The sequence below is a fragment of the Leptonychotes weddellii genome, chromosome 10 (genome assembly GCF_054177405.1).
Source record: "Leptonychotes weddellii isolate Sample4059 chromosome 10, ASM5417740v2, whole genome shotgun sequence".
Classification (NCBI taxonomy): domain Eukaryota; kingdom Metazoa; phylum Chordata; class Mammalia; order Carnivora; family Phocidae; genus Leptonychotes; species Leptonychotes weddellii.
In genome coordinates this window covers 75480264-75507292 of record NC_138378.1, presented here as the reverse complement: position 1 = coordinate 75507292, position 27029 = coordinate 75480264, and the positions used below count along the sequence as shown (strand labels likewise).

General features: G+C 39.2%; 1 long non-coding RNA gene across 2 annotated transcripts in view; it reads right to left on the bottom strand.

Annotated features, from left to right (window-relative positions):
- The window catches only part of LOC145723669 (uncharacterized), a 64261-nt gene that overhangs the window by 13484 nt on the left and 23748 nt on the right, over nt 1-27029 (bottom strand). For both annotated transcript variants that reach the window (XR_014148913.1, XR_014148914.1), the window contains one exon: nt 15026-15155. This is a non-coding gene — a long non-coding RNA (uncharacterized LOC145723669). The remainder of the gene's footprint in view (nt 1-15025; nt 15156-27029) is intronic.

Here is a 27029-nt window from a genome sequence, read left to right as displayed (position 1 = left end):
GATAAACTGAGCTGGCCTAGACCAGAAGAACAACCAGTTGACCCACAGAGATGTGAGAAATAACACATGCTTGTTATTTGAAGCTACTAAATTTTGGGGTGGTTTGTTATGCAGCAAGAGCTAACTGGAATAGAAATTATACAAGGATTTATTAAAGTGGCCAGTTGCTTTTTGTACAATTAATGTGCAAAATTGATACATTGTTAGCAAATACAATGGAAGAAAAGATCTCATTTGCAATAGCAATACTACCACCAATTTACCTGAAGATCAACTTAACCAGAAATAGGCAGGACCTCAGTAAAGAAAATATGATATCTCTATGAAGGGATATTAATTCTTGCTAAATTAATCTATAAACTCAATGTGATCTCAATCAAAATATCAAAACAATTTTAAATATTAAAAAACCAACATTGGGTTTATCTGTAGAAATAAACAAAAATCTGAACAGAAAGATATTGGGAAGAGGGTGTCAGATTAAACATTTAAATGCATTTTAAAGTTACAAGAATTAAAGAGTTGGGTTCTAGAAAAAATTTAAACAGATCAATGGAATAAAATAGAAAATCCAGAAATAGACTGAAATACACATGCGACTTTAGTAGATAATAATGGTGACATTTCCAGTCCATGAGAGGAAAGATGGATTATTTTTAAAAAACAGTGTTGGGACTACTTGGGGGAAAAATTAAGCTGTATAACCCTACTCCTTTCATCAAAGTAAATTCCCAAAGGAAAGTAGTAAAATGTTAAAAGGGAACTATAAAGGTACTAGCAATAAAGAAGCCAGATACAAAAGGCCACATATTGTATGATTCCATTTATAGAAAATGTCCTGGGAATCCATAGAGACAGAAAGTAGATTGCTAATTTGCCAGGGGCTGGGAAGACAGGGAAATGGGGAATGACTGCTTGATGGATATGAGGTTTTTTGGGGGGTAAAGAAAAAGCTCTAAAATTAGTGACAATAACTGCACAACTTTGGAAACACTAAAAACCACTGCATTGTACACTTTTAAACAGTGAACTTACTCAATTATACTTCAGTAAAACTCGTATTTGGAGAAGAAGAAAAAGAAGAAGAAGAAAGAACCCAGAGGCTGGAGAGTCCAGAGGGGGACTCTGATCCCAGAAGTTAGCTCAGGGACAGTGGAGCTGGGTCTGGAAGGGTGTTTTTGAGAAGCAGATATTATAATTTGTAGGTGAGAAAGGTAGAAAAGGGATTAACCTCTCTTGCCTCTGACTATTCCATTACTCTGCATTTTCCAAAGACCTTAGGACTCTGCATACCCTGGATAATCATTTTAAACTTGCTAAATCGTTTTTGGGTTTAAAAAAAAATGCTAGAAAAAAACATAGCTGAATTCATTTATAATCTTGTCATAAAGACAATTCTTAGCATGACACAAAACCCAGAAGTCAAATGAAAAATGACTGATGCATTTGCACAGAAATTAGTTTTTATGTTAAAAAGTCACATGTAGGGGCACCTGGGTGGCTCAGTCGTTAAGTGTCTGCCTTTGGCTCAGGTCATGATCTCGGGGTCCTGGGATCGAGCCCCTAGTCGGGCTCCCTGCTTGGTGGGAAGCCTGCTTCTCCCTCTCTCATTCCCCCTGCTTGTGTTCCCTCTCTCGCTGTCTCTCTCTCTGTCAAATAAATAAATAAAATCTTAAAAAAAATAATTTGGGGGGTGAAGCTTGGTAATGAGTACATGGGATATTCTTCTCTCTGCTTTTTTATGTTTCATTTTTCCATAATAAAAAGTAAAAAATAAATAGCATGAAAAAAAATCTATGTACAAATTTCAAAGATGAACTGGAAATAAATATTTGCAGCCTAAGATATCAAAAGGGCTAATTCCTTAATTTATAAAGAGCTCATAAAAACCACCAAGAAAAAGACAAGCCAAATGAAAAAGGTAAGTGAAAAGATCAACAGGCAGAACAATGCAAAGGAAACAAAATAGCCAATAAACTTGTGAAAAGATGATCAAGTCAACCATACTCATACATGCAAAGGAAAGCAATAATAAGATGCTATTTTGATAAAAAGCAATATTGGTAAAGGAAGGAGACAATTGGACTGTCCACTATGGTGGGAGTGTAGGTTGGTACCACCTATTAAAAGACAATTTCATGATATATGTCAACATGTTAAAAATATATAGCACTGTACATATGATGGACTATTATTCAGCCTTAGAAACGAAGGAAATGCTGCCATATGATACAACATGGATAAACCTTGAAGACATGATGATAAGTGAAGGGAGCCAGACACAAAAGGACAAATGCTGGATGATTCCACTTAGATGAGGTACCTAGAATAGTTAAAATCATAGAGATCGAAAGTAGAATGGTGATTGCTAGGGGCTGGAGGCAGGGGGTTGTAGAGAGTTCCTGCTTTGTTTGTTGGTTGGTTTTATTGAAGTAGAGTTGACACACAGTGTTACGTTAGTTTCAGGTGTACAGCATAGTGATTCAGCTTCTCTATACCTTATGCTGTGCTCACAAGCACAGCTCCCATCTGTCACTATGCAATGCGATTATAAAACTTTGACTATATTTCCTGTGCTGTGCTTTCGTCCTCATGACTTCTTCATTTCATAATTGGAAGCCTGTGTCTCCCACTCTCCTTCACCCATTTCACCCATCCTCCCATCCCTCTCCCCTCTGGCAACCATCAGTGTGTTCTCTATATTTATGGGTGAAAAGCACCTTTTGATGGGTAGAGAGCTTCAGTTTTACAAGATGTAAAGAGTTTGGGAAATAGATGATGGTGATGGTTGCAGAACAATATGAATGTACTTAATACCACCGAACTGAACTATATACACTTAGTCTTTAAGAAAGTAAATTCTACACTTTGTGTATTTTACCTCAATTTTAAAAAATGGGAAAAAAATACATACCCCTTGACTCAGCAATTCCACTTCCAAACATTTACCTTATGTTAGAAAGTAAAAATATGCCAAGTATTTGATTCCCATTGTAACAGCAAAAATTTCAAACAACCTGAATGTCCAACAATAGTTAAGTTGGTTAAATAAATGATGGTGAAGTGATAAGACATCCCTGAAGAGATTTCGGAAAGGTGAGTTGAGTTCTGAAATATGTTACTGTGTAATCAAGGCAACAGAGTTCCACAGAGTGTGTATTGTATGGCCCATGTGGAGACATTTTTAAAAATCTGTGTGGTCTGGGCATATTCATGATAATTTTTATATGACCACAAAATGTTTTGCTGCAGTTACAAATAAATTATTAGTAATGGGGAGAGGAGTAATGATGGTGGTGGTGACAGTAAGACGTCATGTCAGGCCTTTTGGCAGTACTTGGATTTTTTTCCCCTATTGGAATGTATTCGTTTTTGGTTTTTCTAAGTATAAAGGAAATGTAACATTTTGTACTCAGATGCTGAGCCTCGGTATATGGTTTACAAGATGTATTTCCATTTGAGTGTCTTATCTAACCATCCTTATTTAAAAAGGTCAAATTTCAAAATCATAACGTTAAACGTTACTTTGACTGTCTACACCTTTCTTCTGTTTTTCCTTCTCTCCTTCCACTCCTCCCGGGTGCTCACTTTCCTGCCTAAATCCAACCACCACCTCGCGTGTGGCTGTTAGACAATGCGTCGGGACGTCTTTGGAACTGCTCCCTCAAACTTTTTGTAGTTCTCCTTGTACCTGGTTACATGCACAGCATGTACTCAAAGTTCAATACCGCTCCGAAAGATACATTTTTCTTGGTAGTGATTGATGCCCTGGCTTTGAAAGCCTCCAAGCAGCAGTCCGGACACTTTGTTCCCAGCACCTCAACCCTGCACCGCTTTTCCTCTCTCCATTTTTAGTAGAGTCATGTTCGTGGCCAACTGGTAAGCCTGTAGTTGTTTGTGTATGGCTGTCCTCTAACTTTTCACAGATGATTTTCCACATCTTTGGTCCTTAGCTCCCTTCTCGGGGTGAGCAGAGTAAAGAGTCCTGGACCCTTGCGCCTGCAGACCAAGGTTTAGTCCCACTGTGGCCATCAATTTCCTGTGCAACTCTATGAAATGAAGATGAACTTTGGACCCCCTGACCCTCCACCACCCCCCATTCTCACTGCCAGTTCAAGTCTCAGCCAAGAACTTCACACCCTCCTCTTCACTCACAATGTATATCTTAGATATATCTTATTTTGGAGGGTCTTCCCCACCCCCACCCCATCCCCAGCATCTTTCCCTTAATTCATTAGCTCTTTAAGATATCAGCACAGTATATTTTCCAGACTTTGTTGTTTAGCATTTTCCCCTTCCTTTCTCTCTTTATCCTCTTATTTCCTTCTGAAGGATGCTGATTCCTCCACTCAACATTTCGAGTCATAAAAACAAATCTAGTTTCTATCTTTTCTTTCCACTCCTAATTGAAATTACAACTCAAAACCACCCCTTGCTGAGCATTTGTAGTTTACATTACAGTGTTGAGAAGCAGGGATAAAGCTTGATACGGCAGAAAGAGCATGAGTCCTAGAGCGACAAGGACTAGAGTTGATTCCAATATGACCACTTACTCTCTTGACCTCCTTGGGCTTCAGGTCCTTCAATGTGCAGACCTTCCTCAACTTATGGTAGGGTTATGTCCCAATAAAACCCATCATAAATTGAAAATATCCTGTCGAAATGCATTTAATACATGTAACCTACTCAACGACATAGCTTAGCCTAACTTAAACGTGCTCAGAACACTTACATTAGCCTACAGTTGGGCAAAATTATCCAACACAAAGCCTATTTAAAGTATTGAATATCTCATGAAATTTATTGAATACTGTACTGAAAGTGAAACACAGGATGGTTGTGTGGGTACAGAATGGTGGTAAGTGTGTGGGTTGTTGACCCTTGTGATTGCGTAGCTGATTGGGAGCTGTGTCCTGCTGCTACGGCCCAGTGTCCTGAGAGAGGACCTTACTGCCTATCACCAGTCCAGGAAAAGATCCAAATTCGAAATTCAGTAGGGTTTCTACTGACTATGTACTACTTTTGCACCATGGTAAAATTGAAAAATAAAAATATCGTTCCTTGAGGGGCACCTGGGTGGCTCTGTCGGTTAAGCCTCTGCCTTCAGCTCGGGTCGTGATCTCAGGGTCTTGAGGTCGAGTCCCACATCCGGCTTCCTACTCAGCAGGGAGTCTGCTTCTCCCTCTCCCTCTGCCCCTCCCCTCTACTCAGGCATTCTCTCTCTCAAATAAATAAATTAAATAAAAAAAAAATTGGTCATGAACCATCATAAGTCTGGGACCATCTGTATGATGGGCAATAAATAGTCATGCTTGCCCATTGCCCAGTCCTGTCCTGCCCTACCTGATCTCAGTTTGTCCCTAGGATCCATCCTCTCTACAGGTGACACCCCCGGCTCCCAGGCCCTCTGGTACTCCTTCTCCTCTCCCACTAACTGCACCTCATGGCTTACTCCACTCGAGCCTGTCCTCTTAGCAAACCAGGGCTCTCTGTGGAGCAACAGTGGGGAGAGGCAGGTGGAAGGCAGCTGTGAAGGAGATGGATGGGGGAGGTGAAGGGTAGCTCTTCAGCTCCAAAACATTCAGTGTGAAGTGGCTCCTGGCGGGGGCGGGGGGGCGGGCAGTGGGGGGAAGTGTCTGGTCCTCAAGCCCCCTTGTATTCACTGTTTCCCTGGGGGACACTTTGAATGATCTCAGAGATAGGATTGCTGGTTAGCTGGAGATTAATCTAACAGGGTGACGTGAGTCATGCTTTCATTCCATTGTCTGAGAGGCCAGTGGCCACTCACAAGAGGACGCCAGCTCTCCTGGGATCGTTTCTTCTTAACTTCGTGGCTTCCATCCAATCAACAGGGAGAGCACTCGGGTGTTATTTTATTTCACACTCATGGTGCTGCTCTGTGCTGTTTACACTTTCCACAACTTTCTTCTCTCCCCCACCTCCAAAAATAGCAAATGACATTGCTTGCCCAGATTTTCCACCTGAGTTTGTTTTTCATTTTGAGAGAACTCAGCATGGTGCTGAGTGCTGCCTCAGCACCAACTAAATACTGGTATTTAACCCCAGGACAAAGTCAAAGGTCATACATTTCTGCTATGCAGCTGCAAGGCTGCTTTTATTCTTGGCATGAGAAAAAAGGATATTGTTTGTGATGTGAGAATTATATATGGGAATATCTTGGATGTGCGTGGATTTTTGCATTAAATATGTTCCTGAAATTTAATGTGTATATAGATTTTTTTTTTTTAAAGATTTTATTTATTTATTTGAGACAGAGAGAATGAGAGAGAGAGAGCACATGAGAGGGGGGAGGGTCAGAGGCAGAAGCAGGCTCCCTGCCGAGCAGGGAGCCCGATGCGGGACTCAATCCCGGGACTCCAGGATCATGACCTGAGCCGAAGGCAGTCGCTTAACCAACTGAGCCACCCAGGCGCCCCTGTGTATATAGATTTATCTTGCAGCAAAGTTAAGCTTACCCAGTATGGCTGGTAAATAGGGTTTCCATGATAATCAAGTATCTTAAGAGAAGGAAACCCACCTTCTATAGGACACATGTGTAACCTGGTGTCTCCAGGCTACATTAGCCAGAGGATTCAAATGGGGGTCACAGGACCAGTGATAACTCTCTGGCAGGGTCAGCTTTGTGGTCGGGCAACCTATGCAGTTGCATGGCCTCCATACTCAGGCCCTATGCTTATAACTCCCTGCTGTGGCTGTCATGTCATGAAATCTTTTTTTTTTTTTTTTTTAATTAGTTTCAGAGGTAGAATTTAGTAATTCATCAGTTGCATATAACACCCAGATCTCATTCCATCAAGTGCCCTCCTTAATGCCCATCACCCAGTTACCCCATCCCCCCACCCACCTCCCCTCCAGCAACCCTGTTTGTTTCTTAGAGTTCAGTGTCTCTTACGGCTTGCCTCCCTCTCAACGTTCATCTTATTTTATTTTTCCTTTCCTTCCCCTATGTTCATCTGTTTTGTTTCTTAAATTCCACATTCGAGTGAAATCATATGCTTTTGTCTTTCTCTGACTGACCTATTTTGCTTAGCATCATAGCCTCTAGTTCCATCCATGTCATTGCAAATGGCAAGATTTCTTTCTTTTTGATGGCTGAGTATTATTCCATTGTATATATATATACCACATCTTCTTTCATGAAATTCTTAATGTGGGCGCCTGGGTGGCTCAGATGGTTAAGCATCTGCCTTCAGCTCAGGTCATGATCCCAGGGTCCTGGGATCGAGTCCCGCATCGGGCTCTCTGCTCCTTGGGAGCCTGCTTCTCCCTCTGCCTCTCTCTCTCTGTCTCTCATGAATAAATAAATAAAATCTTTAAAAAAAAAATACTAAAAGAAATTCTTAATGTAAAAACAAGGGGCCCACATTTTCATTTTGCCCTGGGCCTTGCAAATTAGGGAGCCAATCCTGTTCCCTGGCTCTGCTTCCATCTACTTTTGCTCCCTGTTGCTACAACCCCTTCTTAAAACCAACCCGAATTCTGTCCAGTAGCTCCCTGGGTTGGGGGTTTCACAGATTTGATGAAATCACCTGGTCACCTGCTTTGTGCCCCTGCATTTCCTTCCTCTCCTGTCCCCACAGATAGACACCGTGGCTGCGATGTGTGGCAGCTCGTGGGGAGCTACAGGCAGGGTGCCCGTGTCCTCTGGAGTCCCCCGAGGGCTGACATCATGCTGCATGTCCCTGCAGGAGTGCTCTCAGCTCTCTTTGTGATCCATCTTAAATTTTGCCCTGGAGTCCATCTGCTTGTGCCCCAAACACTTCACAGAGCTTAGCAAGAAAACAGCTTCTCTGATGTCTGCTTGTGGCTCTCTTGCAGGCCCTAGATAGGACCAGTTACCTCCCCAGTCTCCCTGCCACTGCCTCTCCTCCAAAGCTTTCCTTCTCCTCCAGCTATGTTCTGCCCTCTACCCCAGAGCTTTATCATCAGCCCTTTGACTCTGGCTCCTATTTTCCTTTGAAGTCCTCACTAAACATGGGTGAGCACTTTTCAAAGAACAGGTCCATTTACCAACTTTGTGCTTCTCAGAACACCATTTCTGGAGTATATTAATAAGCACAACAACAAAGAGGGGGGGTTTCCTAGGCAAATGAATTTGTGAAACACTACAAATTAGATGTAACTAATCACTATTAAGTATGTTGAAAGTTTAGGGAAGAAACTACTTATTTAACCCAGTGTTTCCTAAATTAATTTGGACATTCAACCTGCCCCCCATCCCTCTCTCTCTCTCTCTCAAACACACACACACACACACACACACACACAATTAAGGTAGCTTTCTGCAGACACTGTTCTTGGGTGATGCTAACTTAGAATATAATACATTGATGTAAACCAATTCTGAATATAATTTAATCTTTCTCTGAGGACTTATAAAGTTCTAGCATTTATCTTTTGATCTGTGGACAAACAGAAATTAAGCATACTTTGAATCACATTTAAATTCACTAAAGACATTTAGCCTTATACAACTAGGCACATGGTAGATACTCAGCAGACACTTATTGCATTACTGAATTTAAAGAAAATTTTGGGGTCTCAGCTTCTTATACTTGGAGGATTATTTGGTCCTAAGTTGGCTTCTATGATCACTTAATAAATATTCAGTATTTTTTATGCCAGGCACTTGGCCAAGCACTAAGGTGTAAAGAACAGGCTCCTCCTCCAAAAGAACTCCTAGTAGAAACAAGCAATAGACAAATAATTGCAATACAATATGATACTGTTATAAGAGATATATACTAAGTGTTATGGGAGTACAGAGAGGAAGTAACACTGAGTTGGGTCTTAAAGAATGAGCAGTTTATTAGGATGAGAAGATTTGGGGAAAGGGAATTCCAAGCTAAGGGCACAGAATGTATAAATGCTTAGAGGCCTAAAGCACTAAATTTTTCTGAGACATTTCTAGATCTAAATTCCTTGACTTTATAAACGTTGTAGTAAATTGCATAATGCAAATTATCATGCCCAAATTTATATTTTTATTTATTTTTTAAAATATTTTATTTATTTATTTGTCAGAGAGAGAGAGAGTGAGAACACAAGCAGGGGGAGTGGCAGGCAGAGGGAGAAGCAGCCTCCCCACTGAGCAGGGAGCCTGATGCGGGACTCAATCCCAGGACCCTGGGACCATGACTTGAGCTGAAGGCAGATGCTTAACGGACTGAGCCACCCAGGTTTCCCGCAAATTTATATTTTTAAATTCGGAGTTCTATATATCAAATCTCCTTATAGTGGTTCCATCTGAGATAAGAGTCTGGGCTTTTCTTAAGAAAAATAAGTTACTAGATAGTGACTAATCCTATTTCTCTTCAAGGTGTACAGATGCGGAGAAGCCAGCCACAGCGGCCAAGCAGCTCTGGCCCTACTCTCTGTTCCCATTCTGCTCACTTCTGTCCTTCTTGTGTGAGGTCTGGACAGCTCAGAAGGGTTACTCCAGACCCTCCACACCAGGCCTTCCCAGGTTGTACTCTACAGCTCTCTGGATCTCAGTGGCAGCTTCCAGGGGCTGGTGGCTGGTTCTAATGAAATAGCTTATAGTTGTGTGCGTGTGTGTGTGTGTGTGTGTGTGTGTGTGTAAAATTACTGAGGTTTCTCATATTTTAAGTTTGAGCCTATACTTTTTATTCTGGTTCCCTTTTCTCTTCTGTCTCCAGAATAAACTCTCATCTTTATCTTGTGGTGGGTCATCTGTTTTTCAGTGCAAAGACTATCCCAGGAAGTGGTAGGTCTCCTGGGCAGAGTATTTGTAAAAATTTGTATTTCTGTTACCCACATAAGGCAAACAAGCAAACAAACAAAAACAAAAAAAACCTTGCCATATTAAAAGGCAAGAAAAACTGCTGCTACATCCTCCATCCCCAACATTCATAGGTATATACGATTTACCATTATTGTTATTATCTGTTACTTTGGGATGTTTGTGCCCAACAAGATCCAGGATAATTGTGAGTTGCTTTGTTTGTTTTATAAGCAATACTAAAGCACTATCAACGAAAACATGGTGCTTAATAAAGCAACCAGTGATGTCCTGATATATGCGCATCTGAAGTCAAGGCCTCATGTTACCCAGGAGAGGTGACTCATTAGGTTGGTAAAGCTTTTGCAGGAGTTATTTTTAAATGAACTCCTCAGCATGCATTGCCACCTCAAAAAGAGCAGGGTTTTAAGGGGATGGACTGAAAAAAAAAAGGCTTAACTTAGATGCCTGAGAGAATTGTTTGAAAAATATAGGACATTTGCTCAGGCTAGAGTGTCCCAAGGAAAAGGGTATTGGAACTGGACAAACAGCACAGGGCTTCTAAACAGGTGGGAGAGAGAAATTGAGGGCAAATTTCAAGGGGTGCCTGAATTTTATCTCAGCAGACCATGCTCCGTGTTACAATGCTTTAAATTTTTATTTCGATTAAATGTGTCTAACATTCAAGTAACAAACCCTGTGTTCGATTCCCACACTGGAGTACTACACAGCTGTAAAAACAAAGGAGGACTATAGGGAGCAATCCTGGGAATACACAGTTAGTGAAAACAAAGCAAGGTAGAAAGAAGTATCTATAGAGGGCTCCTGTTTTATCTAAGGAGGGAGTATTCAATCTATGAAAGCATTTGCTTATTTTTTTTAAGTGAAAGAATAAACCATAAAACTTGGTTTTTAAAAAAGATCATCAGGGATGCCTGGGTGGCTCAGTCGGTTAAGCATCTGCCTTTCACTCAAGTCATGATCCTGGAGTCCCGGGATCGAGTCCCGCATAGGGTTCCTGCTCAGCAGGGAGCCTATTTCTCCCTCTGCCTGCCACTCCCTGGGCTTGTGCTCACTCTATCTCTCTCTCTGTCAAATGCATATATAAAATCTTAAAAAAAATAAAAATAAAAAAGATCATCTATGTGGGAGAGGAGGAACAGGTGGAGAGGCCTGGGGTAGAAGACACACTCCTCTGAATGCAGCTGGGATTGTAGATTTGACTTTAGACACTTGTAAATATTTTACATAATTATATATATATATATTTTTAAAAGATTTTATTTATTTATTTGACAGAGAGAGACACAGCGAGAGAGGGAACACAAGCAGGGGGGAATGGGAGAGGGAGAAGCAGGCTTCCCGCCGAGCAGGGAGCCCGATGCGGGGCTTGATTCCAGGATGCTGGGATCATGACCTGAGCCGAAGGCAGACGCTTAACAACTGAGCCACCCAGGCGTCCCAAGATACCTCTATAGAAGTACTCCAACTAATAAATGAAGGAGTGATAGAATTGGAATACCACCATCTGCAATGCCTCATGAATTAACGGACCTAGACACACAGCAAAAAGAGAGCCAGACATTGTTCCCTAATGAGAAATATACAAAACCATCCATGAAGGGTTCCTGCCCCTCCAAATCAAACATGGATCTAATCACAGGAAATATAGGGGACAGAGGAACATGTTAAAGACATCATGATAATGTGGTCAGAAAAATCCAGATTGGAAAATGCTCAAGGACAGATGACTCAGCACCTTCAATGAATAAATAGAAAAGGGAAAAAATAATAAAAGGAAACCTATGGATTGGAGGAAACACATTAATCAATTGTAATGTGTAGACCTTAGTTAGATCCCCATTTGAGCAAATTCAAGGAAAAAAATTCATGAGACAATTCAGAAAATTTAAATACTGACTGGATTTTAGATGATCTTAGGGAATCAATAATAATTTCTTAAGTGTGATAAAGGTATTGTTGGGTATATTTTCAGAGTCCTTATATTTTAGAGAACATACCAAAATTCATGGAAGCAGTGAGGTGATGTCAGGTTTGGTTTCTCAACAATCCAGAGTAGGATGTAGGTGTGAGTGTAGATCATAAAGATCAGACACAAATTGATAATTGTAGAAACATAGTGATGTATTCATGATATTATTCTTTCTACTTTTTAATATTTGATTTTCCTTAATAAAAAGGCTTTTTAAAGTGCACTATATGGGGTGCCTGGGTGGCTCAGTTGGTTAAGCATCTGCCTTGGGCTCAGGTCATGATCCCAGGGTCCTGAGATTGAGTCTTGCATCGGGCTCCCTGCTCAGTGGAGAGCCTGCTTCTCCCTCTGCCTCTGACTGCCACTCCCCCTGCTTGTGCTCTCTCTCCCTCTACCAAATAAATAAAATCTTAAAAAATATATAAAATATAAACCACCCTTTTTAAAAAAAAAGATTTTATTTATTTATTTATTTGGGGGTGGGGGAAAGAGGAAGAGGGAGAGAGAATCTCCAGGAGACTCTGTGCTGAGTGCAGAGCCCCACTCAGGGCTCCATCTCACGACCCTGAGATCACAACCTGAGCCAAAATCAAGAGCCGGATGCTTAACTGACTGAACCACCCAGGCACCCCTGTACCAGCCTTCTCATATGAGTCAAGCAAAGCCAGGAGTGGGGGATGCCTCTTTGCATGTACCCAGAAAGAGCAATGGATCAAAAATCAGGATATCAGGGTATCCGGTGGCTCAGTCAGTTAATCAGCTGCCTTTGGCTCGGGTCATGATCACAGAGTCCTGGGATTGAGCCCCACATCTGGCTCCCTACTCAGGGGGGAGCCTGCTTCTCCCTCTGTCCCTCCCCCTGTTCGTGCTCTTTCTCTCTCTCAAATAAATGAATAAGATTTTTTAAAAAATCAGGAAATCATAGACTTCAGGGAGACTCTATTCCTTCTTCCAAGGCTTGAACCACCTCTACAGTGCCCCTAAAGGTTGTTGCCCACTTTCTGCAGGGTTACCCTCAACCCATTCCCCTGTGACAGCTTTCAAAGTTCTTTCTTATATATTTTATTCATTCACTCATTTATCTATCTATCTATTTCCTTATTCTCTATCTATTTACTTATTTTCTTATATTGAGCAGAAATCTGTCTCCCTATATCTTTCTTTTACCCCTAAATTCTAGGCCTAGACCTTCCTCACACAACAGTCCCTCAAATATTTGAAAACAAGCATTCACCTGTTCCTCCCACCCTAACCCCATACGCAGGGCCTTTGAGCTCCAGCCCTAATTCTGTCCACTGTTCCACAGACCCATGACTTTGGTCCCCTGCCATCCTGGCGGCTCTGCCCTGATCTCAGAACACTTTGACTTATAAGTTATGTGTTCTGGAATGAAGTGATCTGGGTGTGGCTTGACAATTGGAGAGAACAACAGGGCTATCGCCTCCCTTGTTCCAGTTACGCATTTCTTGTTACTATGGGCTGGAGCCTGGGTACACAAAGTTCCAAGGGCTGAGTGTTAAATTTTCAAGAATTCTTTGAGCCAATTGTTAAACGCAGCCATAATTAAAAGTTAAATTACATAAACTTACAATAACATATATTTTATTAAAAATAAAGGTAATAAATTTAAGAAACAAAACAGATGAACAGGGATGCCTGGGTGGCTCATTTGGTTAAGCGTCTGCCTTTGGCTCAGGTCATGATCCCAGAGTCCTAGGATCGAGTCCCACATAGGGCTCCCTGCTCAGTAGGGAGTCCGCTTCTCCCTCTGCTTGTGGCTCTCTCTCTCTCTCTGACAAATAAATAAATAAAATCTTTAAAAAAGTTAAAAAAACCCCAGATGAACATAGGGAGAGGGAAGGAGAGATAAAATAAGATAAAAACCGAGAGAGAGAGGTAAACCATAAGAGACTCTTAACTGCAGAGAACAAACTGAGGGTTGCTGGAGGGGATGGGGGTGGGGGGATGGGCTAAATGGGTGATAGGCATGAAGGAGGGTGCTTGTTGTGTTGAGCACTGGGTATTATACGTAAGTGATGAATCACTAAATTCCATTCCTGAAACCAATACTACCTTATATGTTAACTAACTTGAATTTAAATAAAAACTTTGAAAAACAGAAGGAAAAAACCAACAAAGGTAATACTTAAAACTCATCACTTCCTAATTATTTTATTACATATTACTATTATCTCTTCTCTTGAGCTTCTTTACATTTATTGTATCTGTGTGGTGAGAATACTATATAATGGTGTGCTACTGCAAATCTCTTCCAAACTGTGTTCGGTGACATCATGTTGGTAGCTTGAAATTGACCAGGATGGAAGTAATTACATGACAGAAATTGGCAAGTGCTATAAATCAAGGTGCTTTTTTCCTCCCGAGAGCCAGTTATTTCACACTTACCACCACACCACTGGCTATAGTAAAATCTTAGGTTTTTTTGGCAACCACATTGCATTTCTGACTCAAACTGGGCTAAAGCTCTTAGCTACTGCTAAATCAAGTATAAGCCATTCCTACTGATAAAATTAGTTCCTTAAGACCTTATATTAATTGCTTTTAAATGCATCCTTGTAAATTCAAGTCACTGATTCTCATTCTGTTCACCATACCTCTAACTTCAGGTTACCTATAAATTTGATGAGCACACCTTCTGTATATTTATTATGAAAGCATTTATGAGGGGCAGATGAAGGACACAGCCCTAGGACGCATCATTATATACTTCCTTGTAGTTTGGTATGAATTCGTTAGTCAGCACCTTGTGTATATAATCAACTGGTTACTAATTCATTCAGTATGCTAGAGTCCAACAATTCATATTTCTCCCTCTTTTTCAAAAGAATATCATGAAAAAGCTCATTAAATATCTAACCAATGACAAAATACTCTCTAGGTATGGGCTTTCCCAGAACTACAGGGCTCATAACCTTGTCAAGGAAGGAAGTATATAAACCAGTCCTGGCTTATCCTTAGTGAATTCATTCTGAGTCTTAATCATTCCTTCTTCATTAATGCCTGAAACTGTTCCTCTAGTAACCCCTTCTAGAGTCTTGCCCGAGATTGAAGTTGTAGACAACTGTCTACAATTTATCTGGCTCTGGCTTCTCTTTCTGAAAATTAGAATATTCCACTGTCTCCAGTCTTCTGATAGCTCTCGAATTCTCCATGATGCCCAAAAGATCACTGACAATTGTTTGGTGATCCCATAACTTTTTCTCAGGGCCCTAAGACATTATTTCTCAAAGTTGGGGGCTGGAACTCACTTAGAGCAGCTCTGGGCTTCCACATTCTATTACTCCATCTTGGGCTTTCATCTTCCCTTACCAAGGTTCATTCCATTTTTCTATTCCTCTTCACCGTACTCATTCCATGTGGAGATGAAATGTCCTTGCCCTGAAAGTCAGAAACAAAAGAAAATGGAAGAACTCTGTTTTTTCTATATTCCCCCATTGACAGTGGGCCCCAAGCTGCAGGTTCTGTCCTTTACTTGAAGTTATTCCTCAAACTTTCCTAAAAGGAATGGAAGACCCAAATGACAGCCATAACAGAAAACTGTTGTTTTGGAACAACTTGAGCTTATTTGCATCTTTAGTCTTTCTGATACTTACAAATGTGTCCCATGGATATCCCAGCACAGGTAATGGTAATTTGACAGTAGGATAGATATTTGGTAAGAGATTCATGACCTTTCAGAAGTTGTGAAATCACATCCTTGTTTGAATTTGCAATAAGCTCCCCGTCTACTAAAGTGCAGCATTGTGTGTATTAGTCTTGAAATTTTTAATTAACTGGGTCTGGAGAATTTTTCATCTTTAAGTTTTTTGACAAAAAAACACAAAAAATGTAGATAGCTCTGATACCACAAAATCACAATTAAGGGGACCTGCAAATAGGGAAGAACTCAGTATATTTAGGTGCTTTTCTTCTTTAATTTTACAGAGCTGATCTTTAACATAAAATAACCTCTTAATATAATCAACTCTTGTTATACCACATTCTTTTACATGGAACTCTCTAAGTTGCCCTTATGCATAGTTCCAAAAAATGTTAACAATGTTTATGGGTTTTAAGCCAGAGGCCCTGAACTAAGAATGTGAAACCTAGGTTTTCCACTTTGTTCTGATACTCATCAACTCTGCAATCTTGGCAGAAAAGTCTCCTTTTCTTTTCTTTTTCACATCTAATTATTGTTGTAAGTCCCTTTCAGATCTAAGAGAAATATCCAGCTATCTTACCTGTGGGTTCTTGGCCACCACCATCTACTCTCTATACTTGACATGAGGGTGCAGGTTTTGTATGGAGGGGTGGGTTAGAAAGATTTGAGTTGAGAGTCTTGGTAGGGAGAGGAGGAGGAGGAGGGGGAGGAGGAAGACAGCCCATATCATTCCTCCTAGGTTTTTCACAAGAGGTAATTTCAAAACAAAAGTAAATCAACCTATCAAAACAAGATAATGACAAGGGAGAAAGTAAAAGTTTTAGGCCAAATTCATCTCACAATCCTTCTTTCCTGCCCCCACAAAGCTATCTGAACTGAGATCTTGCTAGTGCACCTTCATTTCCAGTAAACATCACTCACTTAGAACAAAAACGGGAAGCTCCCACGTGTAGTCACTGGAAACATTCCCAGATGCAGGAAGAGGTTTGTATGACATCATCCAGAGAGTTATGCAGTAGGAAGGTCTCGGATTAGAATAGCTCACCGAAGAGTTCTTTTCAGTCAGAACTTTTATCCAGTATTTAGAAGTCCCAAGTTTCTTGGAAAATGCATTTATTGATATTGATTTGACCCATGTGTAGAAATGTATATAGCTTTCTGGACATTGCTCAAATGCTAAGGAAAATGTTATTTATGTGTCTACATATTTAAAGACCAGGAAAAAAATAGGCAAATATTATTGTCCCTCTGTATGTAAAAAAAGTTTTGTTCATGCTTTTAAAAATAAATTGGTTATTGTAGTAAAAATGATTCGTGTTCATTGTGAAATATTGAAACAAATCAGAAAAGAACAAAGAAGATAATAAAAATTACCTGAAGACTCATGATCTAGAAATAAACACTGGCAGATTTTTGGTAAAGTCTCTCCAGACATTTTCCTGTGTATATATATGCTTAATTTTACATGAGTGGCATGTTCTTTATTTCCTGCATTATATTCTTCCTTCCTCCTCAGTAATGTCATTAACATCTTTATGTGTCACTAAATACAGCTATGTTGCATGACTTTTCAAGGACTCCTTAGTTTTCCACTGTATTTTGTTTGTTCCATATACTTAGAGAATTCCATATGGATGAAAATATAGGTTGTTGAGAAGGAACTTTTTTAAGCTTCAAAAGAACTGTTATGTAAAAAATATAAAGTTATGTAAAGTAACACATTTGCACAAGAATCTGGTTTGGTTGTTCCTACTGCAAAAGCTTGAAATAGTGTATGGAAACAGTGAGTGTCAGACCTATAAGATATAACTTTATTATTACTGAGCCATTAATAAAATTAAACATTTTAAAAAGCAAGGATGAATTACGAAGTAAAACTCAATAGTTTTGACAACATAGATATGTAAAATAGCATAAAGATAATTTAAAAATAAGAAACAACCTGAAAATAGCTATAGCAAATATGACAAAGGGTTAACATACTAATATATAAAGAGCTCATATAAACCAGTAAGGACAGTAACTCACAATAAAAAAATATGCAACTAATGATTTACAAATAATACTTAAAATGGCTTAAAAGTAAATTATAGCTCAACATAAACCAAGTATCTTAAAAATATTAATAATCTTTACTTAGTAATTCTACTTCTAGAACTCTCTCCTAAATAATAATTTGAAATGCAGATAAAACCTTTACACATAAAGCAGCAGATCACATTATTTATAACAAAAATTGTAAATGGCTTAAATGTCCAACAATGAAAGAATGATTAAGCAAAGTATGATGCAACCGTAAGTTAGAATACTCTGAAGACATTTAAAACTATGTTTATAAAGAAACTTAAATAACTAGTTACTAAAACATATAATATTGAGTGAGAAAAAGAGGGCACAAAATTTTATGTATAGTCATTTCAGCTACATATACAAAATAGCCTGGAAAAAAGAAAAAAACACCAAAATATTAACAAGTACCTATCAGAGGTGGGAGTATGGGTGATTTAAAATTTTTATATACTTTTCTTATTTTCTAAATTTTCTACAAGGATCATATATTCTCTTATAGCCAGAAGAATAATTTTTTAAAAAATACTGAAACTAATACATATTTAATGAATTTAAATATGAATTCAAACACAATAAAACATAACATTTAAAAATCTGAATCCATACAGTATTAAAAATCTTATTCATTTTTTACCATTTAGTAAAAATTGCCTGGATTTTCACATCTCTGTCATTCAGTAGGTGTGAGACTTTGCTACAGACTGTTTGGTTCCCCCCCAAATTCATACATTGAAATCCTAACTTGCAATGTGATGGTATTTGGAGGTGGGGTCTTTGGGAGGTGATTAGGTCATGAGGGTGGAGCCCTGGGGAATGGGATTAGTGCCTCATTTATATATTTTTAAAGATTATTTATTTATTTATTTTTGAGAGAGAGAAAGAGAGCAGGAGCAAGGGGAGGGGAAAGGGGAGGGGCAGGGGGGGGAGTACCGGGAGGGGAAGGAAGTGGGGTAGAGGGAGAAGCAGACTCCCCACTGAGCAGGGAGCTCAATGTGGGGCTCAATCCCAGGACCCTGGGATCATGACCTGAGCCCAAGGCAGATGCTAAACCCACTGAGCCACCCTGGCGCCTGGCTTAGTGCCTTATAAATGAGACCTCTCAGAGCTGCTGCTCGAATCTGCCATACGAGGACACAATGAGAAGTTTGTAGCCCAGAAGAAAACTCTCACTTGACCATGCTGGCACCCTGGTCTCTGACTTCTGGCCTCCGGGACTGTGAGATACAAATTTATGTTGTTTATAATGCACCCAGACTCCGGCATTTTGTTATAGTAGCCTGAACGGACTAAGATTTTGAACAAGTGAACTAATTACCAATTCTGGGCCTCCCACAATTTCAAAGTCTCCTTCAATTCTCATTAATCTGTAACAAACCACATCTGTTAAGTTTAATTTTTAATTTTGAGGTGAAATTACTTTATTCATTTGTTTCTGAACCTACTATTTTGAAACTCAATGCATCTTAACATTAATGTATTATTTACATATTATCACATTTTCAAAATGAATATGAGGCAGCAGATGTTATTACTTGGTAATTAACTTTGTTTCGTTTTTTAAAAAACTGCAGTAAAATATGCAAACATAAAATTTACCATTTTAACCATTTTAAAGTTCAGCGGCGTTGAGTACATTCACATGGTTGGATGATGATCACCACCATCAACCTCCAGAACTTTTTCATCTTCCCAAACTGAAACTCCCATTAAACAATAGCTCCCCATTCCCCCTCTCCTCCCAGCTCCTGGTAACCACCATTCTATGTTCTATCCCTATGGCGGACTATTCTAAATACCTCAACTTTATTCACTTTTAAGCCCTAAATAAATCTCTGCTCTATCTTGGTTGAAAACACTGCTAGTTTCAAAGAGTCAACTTAAAAAAAATCCCAGTGTTTTTTAAAAATGGAGGTAATATTTACATACAATAAAATGCATACAGATACTTAAAAATATACATATTTTTATCTATCTTATGTGAATGTATATGTGACAGTGTATTGTCGGCATGACTATGAAGTCATGAGACTTGTGTGCCATTTTATTTTGAAGTCACATTATACACCTAAACAAAATAGCAGACAAATCTATATGCTGTGATTCCACTATGTAAAAGGAATTCCTTTGTATGGAGAAAGACTGGAAAGGAAGACCATGGAAAATAAAAATAGTTTATTTTTAGGGGGGTATACTTTTTGAAATGCGATTTAAAAAAACTATCAACTGTGTTATCAAGTTGGAGAAAAATAGTTTTGATTATAAAAGGATGGCAGAAAACAGATATTGAATTCACAGGCTAATCATTTAGAGGAGAAACGGCTGATAGTATCTTATATCTTAATGTTTCTAAAAAATCAAGCTCTTGTGAAAACTTTCCAAACCGGTTTGAATGTTGAAAGCATATGTATTTTTTTCCTTCCTGAAAATAGACACAGAAATCACTGGGTATATTTGTAGAAAGGCTGACCCATAAAATGTCCATTATACTTCTGCACATGAGGTACATTTTCTTTCGTAAGCTTGCCCCAAAACAAGTGTCAATAGTTTGTTCTTATCAATTCATAATTCTCCATTTCTGTCACACTATGTTCCCATTGATTACACACACGGATAAAAATAGAAAACTCTGAGATGGTGCTCTGCCAGTTGCTCAGATGACTTTCTGCACAAGAAAGTTTTATATGGATGGATGGGTGTAAGAACTTGGCTGGAAATATTAAAAAGGCAGGAAAAGACAGCAGAATCTGCTTCTCATTGGCATGGAGCCCAGATTGCCCTGCTTATCTGAAATTAAGCCCAAATCCTAAAAATTCTGAATACCTGCTGTCAGCCTCCTGCAAATGGGCCAGGTTTCCCGGAGAATGTTAGCTAGAGTGCTGGCAGAGGTAGGCACCTCGACAGACGCTAGTGAACACCACCTCATCATGTAGCTATTTTCATGTCCTACTAGCAGCTCACAGAAGTGCTGACAATGGCTTGCATCGACTCAACAAATATATCTCGGACACCTCCTTTGTGCCAGGCACATAGTGTAAAAAGCATGGTGGAGAGCCAGTTTCCCTCCAGCCCCTAAGCCCCACTGGTTACCCTCGGGGACAATTCAGAGCAAGGACTATCAAGGTAGGCCAGATGCAGTCCACCCTTATGCCTTAGTCTGTAGGGAGGTAGAATCCCAGAAGGGTCCTCCCAGCTCAGTTGTGTTTGGTGCTAGGCTGAGCAAAGGAGAGAGATGGTGCCGAAGTCAGCTTCCATGGAGGGAAGCAGCAAGGCAGTGCTTTTCTCCTTTGCATGTTTGTCTTTGGAAAACATTTTTATTATGTATACCAACTAATTGCATAGAAAAAAAAAATAACACACTAAGCAACTATGTCCACTACCAGCTTTATCAAATCTTTGCACGTTCCCATAATTGCTATAGAAAAAAGAAAGTAATAACACAGTTGAAACAGTTTATTAATTTCTTCCTAAATCCATTTCCTTCCTTCTATCCCCATGGGTAACTGTTATTCTGAAAGTGGTGTTATCATTCACAAGTAAGCTTTTAGACTACTTCTATACATGTAGGTATTCACAAAAATATTTTTTGATTTTGCTGTTTTTGAAATGTATATATTTATAAAAATGAAATTAAACTGTTATTTAATTCTTGGAGACTTTTTTTTTGCTCAGTAGTATGTTTTATATTCAACCATGTTGATCCATGTAACTGCAGTTCATGAATATTCCACAATTTATCTCCAATCTATAAACAACAAGTTGCTTCCAACTGTTTTTGTTTGTTATTATAAACAATACTTTAAGATCATTTTCACATGTCTTATGGTAAGCTGTGTAAAAGTTTCTCTAGGACATATAACCATAAGAGTTGAATCACTGAGTCGTAATGTTTGTGCATCTTTAGCAGAAAATATCAAAATGTTTTTAAATTTGTCAGTCTCAACAACAGTGAATGAGTGTTCTAACTGCTCTCCATCTTCATCAACACTTGGCGGTTTCTGACGTTTTAATTTTGTGCCAATCTTATAGCTATGGTAAAATATCTTCCTTTGGTTTTGTGTTGCATGCCCCTGATTATGAATGAGGTCAATCATCTTTTTGTGTCCTGATTGACAATTTATATTTTTAAATGTTTTGTTATGTCTTTTCATTCATTTTACTATTGTGTTGTCTTTTTCTTATTGACTCATAAGAATTCTTTACATATTCTGGATCCTAAACCTCTGTTACTTGAGTTGCAGATATCTTGAATTTGTAGCTTGTCTTTTTTTGTCTCTCTTTATGGTGTCTTTTTATGAACAGAAGTTACCAATTTTAATGTAGTTAAATTTATCAATTTTTTGTGTCTCATTTAAGGAATTCTTTACCACCCCAAAGTCATAAAGCATTTCTACTCATTTTTTTCTAGATATTTTAAACATTTGCCCTTCACATTTGAGTCCATTCTGAACTTATTTTTATGATTAGTGTAAGGTAAAGGTCCACATTCATTTTTTCCCATATAGATAACCAAAATGTTCAGTACCATTTACTCTTTCCTTACAGATCTATCATATACCAGGCGTCCATTTATCTATAGGTCAGTTTCTGGTCTCTTGATTCTGTCAGTGGTCTGATTGTCTATCCCTGTGCCCACACTGCATTGTCTTAATTTCTACAGCTTTATCATTAGAGCAACAATGCTTCAGGCTTACTGTGGTCCAGCTGCCATCCAGTTTGGCATTTGTCTCAGATTTGTCATTTTTTTAAAACCACATACCATTATTAATAGTTGCATTACAATAGCTGGAATGAGCTTGGTAAACCGCCACTTTGTGTTTCAGCTTCTGCCATCTCTGGCCTGTGAGACACATATGCAGCAAACAGAATTCTCACTGTAACTCATGGTTAAAATTGAAATATAATCAGCAATAATCTGTATGTCTTCTTCCAATCCTTTCCAGAGTCAAGAGACCTATTAATTCCCTTTCAAGAACAACATGCTGGGTACTTCCTGAACAAATAAGGCAAGGACAGTGAGCTCTGTGATCTTGGGCGGTGGAGACAGAAGTATTAGAAGTTGCTGCCTCCGATGATTACTTGGTATACCATACAGCAGTGCCGGGCCTGCTGGGCCACCAGTCAGTAGGAAATGTGGGAAATTTGAGGTGAGATCACGTGGACGATGCACAGGAAATAGAAGCTGAAGAGTGCTGCAACAGAGTATACAGAAAGTAGACTGGACACTCTTGTCATAGTGATTTTGCCATTTATTTTATGGTGATAATAGACAATTCTTTATGTTGTTTGGTAACACTTTTGTGCAATAAGCCCTTTGACAAAAATGAGCTCAAGGGGAAAAAAAAAGTGCATATTTAATAAAAAATTAAATACTTAATTTTAATTTCTCAAGAAAATTTATAATGAATATATACCTCTTACTGGAGAAAGAGGAAGAGCCCTGGGAGAATGTACATCAAGAGAGACCATCTTTATAGGTAGGGGAAATGATCACATTTCCTTATGCTCATTTTACTTGGCTATAATTTCTTTGTTTCTTATACTTCTGCAGTAACACATAACAATAGAAGAAATTTTACTTCAAGAAGCAATTCTTTACTTCAAGATTAAATTCACAATATGAAATAAACTATGTTGAGTTTATTAAACAGATAAGCAAAACTTATAAACACAACTATGTATTATATCAGTGGCCCCAATTACGGGTTCCTTGTCTCCATATCCTTTGCCTTGTAACTTTGTAGGCCCCTCTCCCTCTGACTATGGGTTCAGCCATGTAACTTACCTAGGCAAATGGAATGTTAACAGATGTGAACAAGCAGGGGCTTGAAAAGCACCTGTGCATTTCTGCTTGCTCTCTTGTGTCCTGAGCTTGTTCACTTTTGAATCTCTGCCCCAGCACGAGAACTTGCCCCAGCTTGTCCATTTGAGGGATGTAAGAGACAAGTGAAGAAAAGCAGAGACCATCCTTGTCCAGAAAACAGCCAGCCAACCTCCAACATGTGGAGCCAAGATCAATGCAAGATCAGATAACGGCTCAGCTACCACAGACTGGTGAGCAGTGAGCATAAGGCTTCAGGTGGTTTGTCATCAGATTATGTATTAATGGATAACTGATACAACAAAGAAAAACTAATATGCTGTGTAGAGAGGAGAAAACCAAGAGACAAGAAGGAGAGTTTATATAAATTTTGCCACGGCATCTCCAGACATCGCATCACAGAATATTCTGTCCCTTTTTCTAAGGATAGGCTGGAGTACTTCTTAAATTAGACTAAATCTTAGTTTGTAACACTTTCATGGGACTTCTTTTTCCAACAGCTTTATTGAACTACTCACATAGCCCACAGTTCACCTATTTAAAATGTACAATTCAGTGGTTTTTAGCATATTTGTGGAGTTGTGCAACCATTACCACAATTAGTTTTAGAACATCTCATCACTCCAAAAAGAAATCCTGTATCTATTAGCAGCCATTCCCCACTTCCTTCCCATCGTCTTCTCCAGTTACTGCAGCCCTAGGAAACCACTAATCTACTTTCTGCCTCTACAGATTTGTTTATTCTGGATATTTCATATAAATCGATTCAATATGTGGTCCTTTGTGACTGGCTTCGCTTAATTAGCATAATGCTTTCAAGGTTCATCCATGTTGCAGTGTCAATACTTCATTCCTTTTTATTTTATTGTTAAATATATTATAAAGCATTTAAAAAGTTTATTTATTTATTTATATTTATTTATTTATTTATTTTTCTGAGAGAGAGAGAGAGAGCACAAGCAGGGGGAGCAGCAGAGGGAGAGGGAGAAGCTGGCTCCCCGCCGAGCAAGGAACCCGATGTGGGACTCGATCCCAGGACCCCGGAATCATGATCTGAGCTGAAGGCAGACGCTCAATGGACTGAGCCACCCAGGCGTCCCACTTCATTCCTTTTTATGGCTGAGTAATATTCCACTGTATGGATTATACTCTATTTTACTTATTCATTCATCAGGTAATGGACATTGAGTTGTTTCCACTTTTTGGCTAGTATAATATACTAATATATTACATACTAATTTATATAATATATACTAGTATACTACATATAGTATATATTACATAGTTACGTGTTGTTATGTATTATAATATATATGGTGATATATATTATATATGCTATTAGTATATGTTATATATGGTATAATATAGAATAATGCTTTTATGAACATTCATGTATATTTTTGTATATAGATGTATATATTTTGCTTTTATTTCTCTTGAATATATAAGTAGGAGTGGAATTGCTGTTATATGGTAATCTATGTTTCATGTTTTGAGTAACTGCCAGACTGTTTTTCACTGGCTGCACATTTTACATTCCTACCAGCAGTGGATGAGGGTTCTAATTCCTCCATGTCTTTGCCAACACTTGTTATTGTTTGTCTCATTTATTACAGCCATTCTAATAGGTGTGAGGTGGTATCTCTTTGTGGTTTTATTTGCATTTCTCTAATAACTAATGATGTTAACATCTTTTATGTATTTATTAGTCATTTGTGTATCTTCTTTGAAGAAGTGAAAATTCAGATCTTATGCACATTTTATTTTTTTATTTTTTAAGATTTATTTATTTATCTTAGAGAGAGAGAGAGACAGAGCACTGGGGGAAGGGGCAAAGGGAGAGGGAGAGAGAGAGTCTTAAGCAGACTCCACTTTCAGTGCAGAGCCCGACACGGGGCTTGATCCCACCACCCCGAGATCATGACCTGAGCCGAAATCAAGAGTCAGACATCCAACCGACTGAGCCACCCAGGTGCCCACATATGCACATTTTTTTAAACTTTTTTTTTTTTAAAGATTTTATTTATTTATTTGACAGAGACACAGGGAGAGAGGGAACACAAGCAGGGGGAGTGGGAGAGGGAGAAGCAGGCTTCCCGCCGAGCAGGGAGTCCGATGTGGGGCTCGATCCCAGGACCCTGGGATTATGACCTGAGCCGAAGGCAGATGCTTAACTAACTGAGCCACCCAGGCGCGCCCCACCCCCCATATGCATATTTTAAAATTAGGTTGTCCTTGGAACAGAATAGAGAACCCAGAAATGGACCCTCAACTCTATGGTCAACTAATCTTTGATAAAGCAGGAAAGAATGTCCAATAGAAAAAAAAGACAGTCTCTTCTTTTTTTTTAAGATTTTATTTATTTGACAGAGAGATAGAGAGCACAAGTAGGCAGAGCAGCAGGCAGAGGGAGAGGGAGAAGCACGCTCCCTGCTGAGCAGGTAGCCTGACGTGGGGCTCAATCCCAGGACCCTGGGATCTTGACCTGAGCTGAAGGCAGATGCTTAACTAACTGAGCCAAACAGGCGCGCCCCACCCCCCATATGCATATTTTAAAATTAGGTTGTCCTTGGAACAGAATAGAGAACCCAGAAACGGACCCTCAACTCTATGGTCAACTAATCTTTGATAAAGCAGGAAAGAATGTCCAGTAGAAAAAAAAGACAGTCTCTTCACCAAATGGTGTTGGCAAAATTGGACAGCCACATGCAGAAGAATGAAACTGGACCATTTCCTTACACCATACACAAAAACAGACTCAAAATGGACAAAAGACCTAAATGTGAGGCAGGAATCCACCAAAATCCTAGAGGAGAACACAGGCAGCAGCCTCTTCAACCTCAGCCGCAGCAACTTCTTCCTAGAAACATCGCCAAAGGCAAGGGAAGCAAGGGCAAAAATGAACTATTGGGACTTCATCAAGATAAAAAGCTTTTGCACAGCAAAGGAAACAGTCGACAAAACCAAAAGACAACCAACAGAATGGGAGAAGATATTTGCAAATGACATATCAGATAGAGGGCTAGTATCCAAAATCTGTAAAGAACTTATCAAACTCAACAGCCAAAGAACAAACAATCCAATCAAGAAATGGGCAGAAGACATGAACAGGCATTTCTCCAAAGAAGACATCCAAATGGCCAACAGACACATGAAAAAATGCTCAATGTCACTCGCCATCAGGGAAATCCAAATCAAAACCTCAATGAGATACCACCTCACACTAGTCAGAATGGCTAAAATTAACAAGTCATTTAAGGACAGATGTTGGCGAGGATGCTGAGAAAGGGGAACCCTCCTACACTGTTGGTGGGAATGCAAGCTGGTACAGCCACTGTGGAAAACAGTATGGCGGTTCCTCATAAAGTTGAAAATAGAGCCTACCCTACAACCCAGCAATTGCATTACTATGGATTTACCCCAAAGATACAAATGTAGTGATCCGAAGGGGCACCTGCATCCCAATGTTTATAGTAGCAATATCCGCAATAGCCAAACTATGGAAAGAGCCCAGATGTCCATCGACAGATGAATAGATAAAGAAGATGTGGTATATACAATGCAATACTATTCAGCCATCAAAAAAAATGAAATCTTGCCATTTGCAATGACGTGGATGGAACTAGAGGGTATCTATGCTAAGCGAAATAAGTCAAAGAAAGACAATTATCCTATGATCTCACTCATATGTGGAATTTAAGAAACAAAACAGAGGATCATAAGG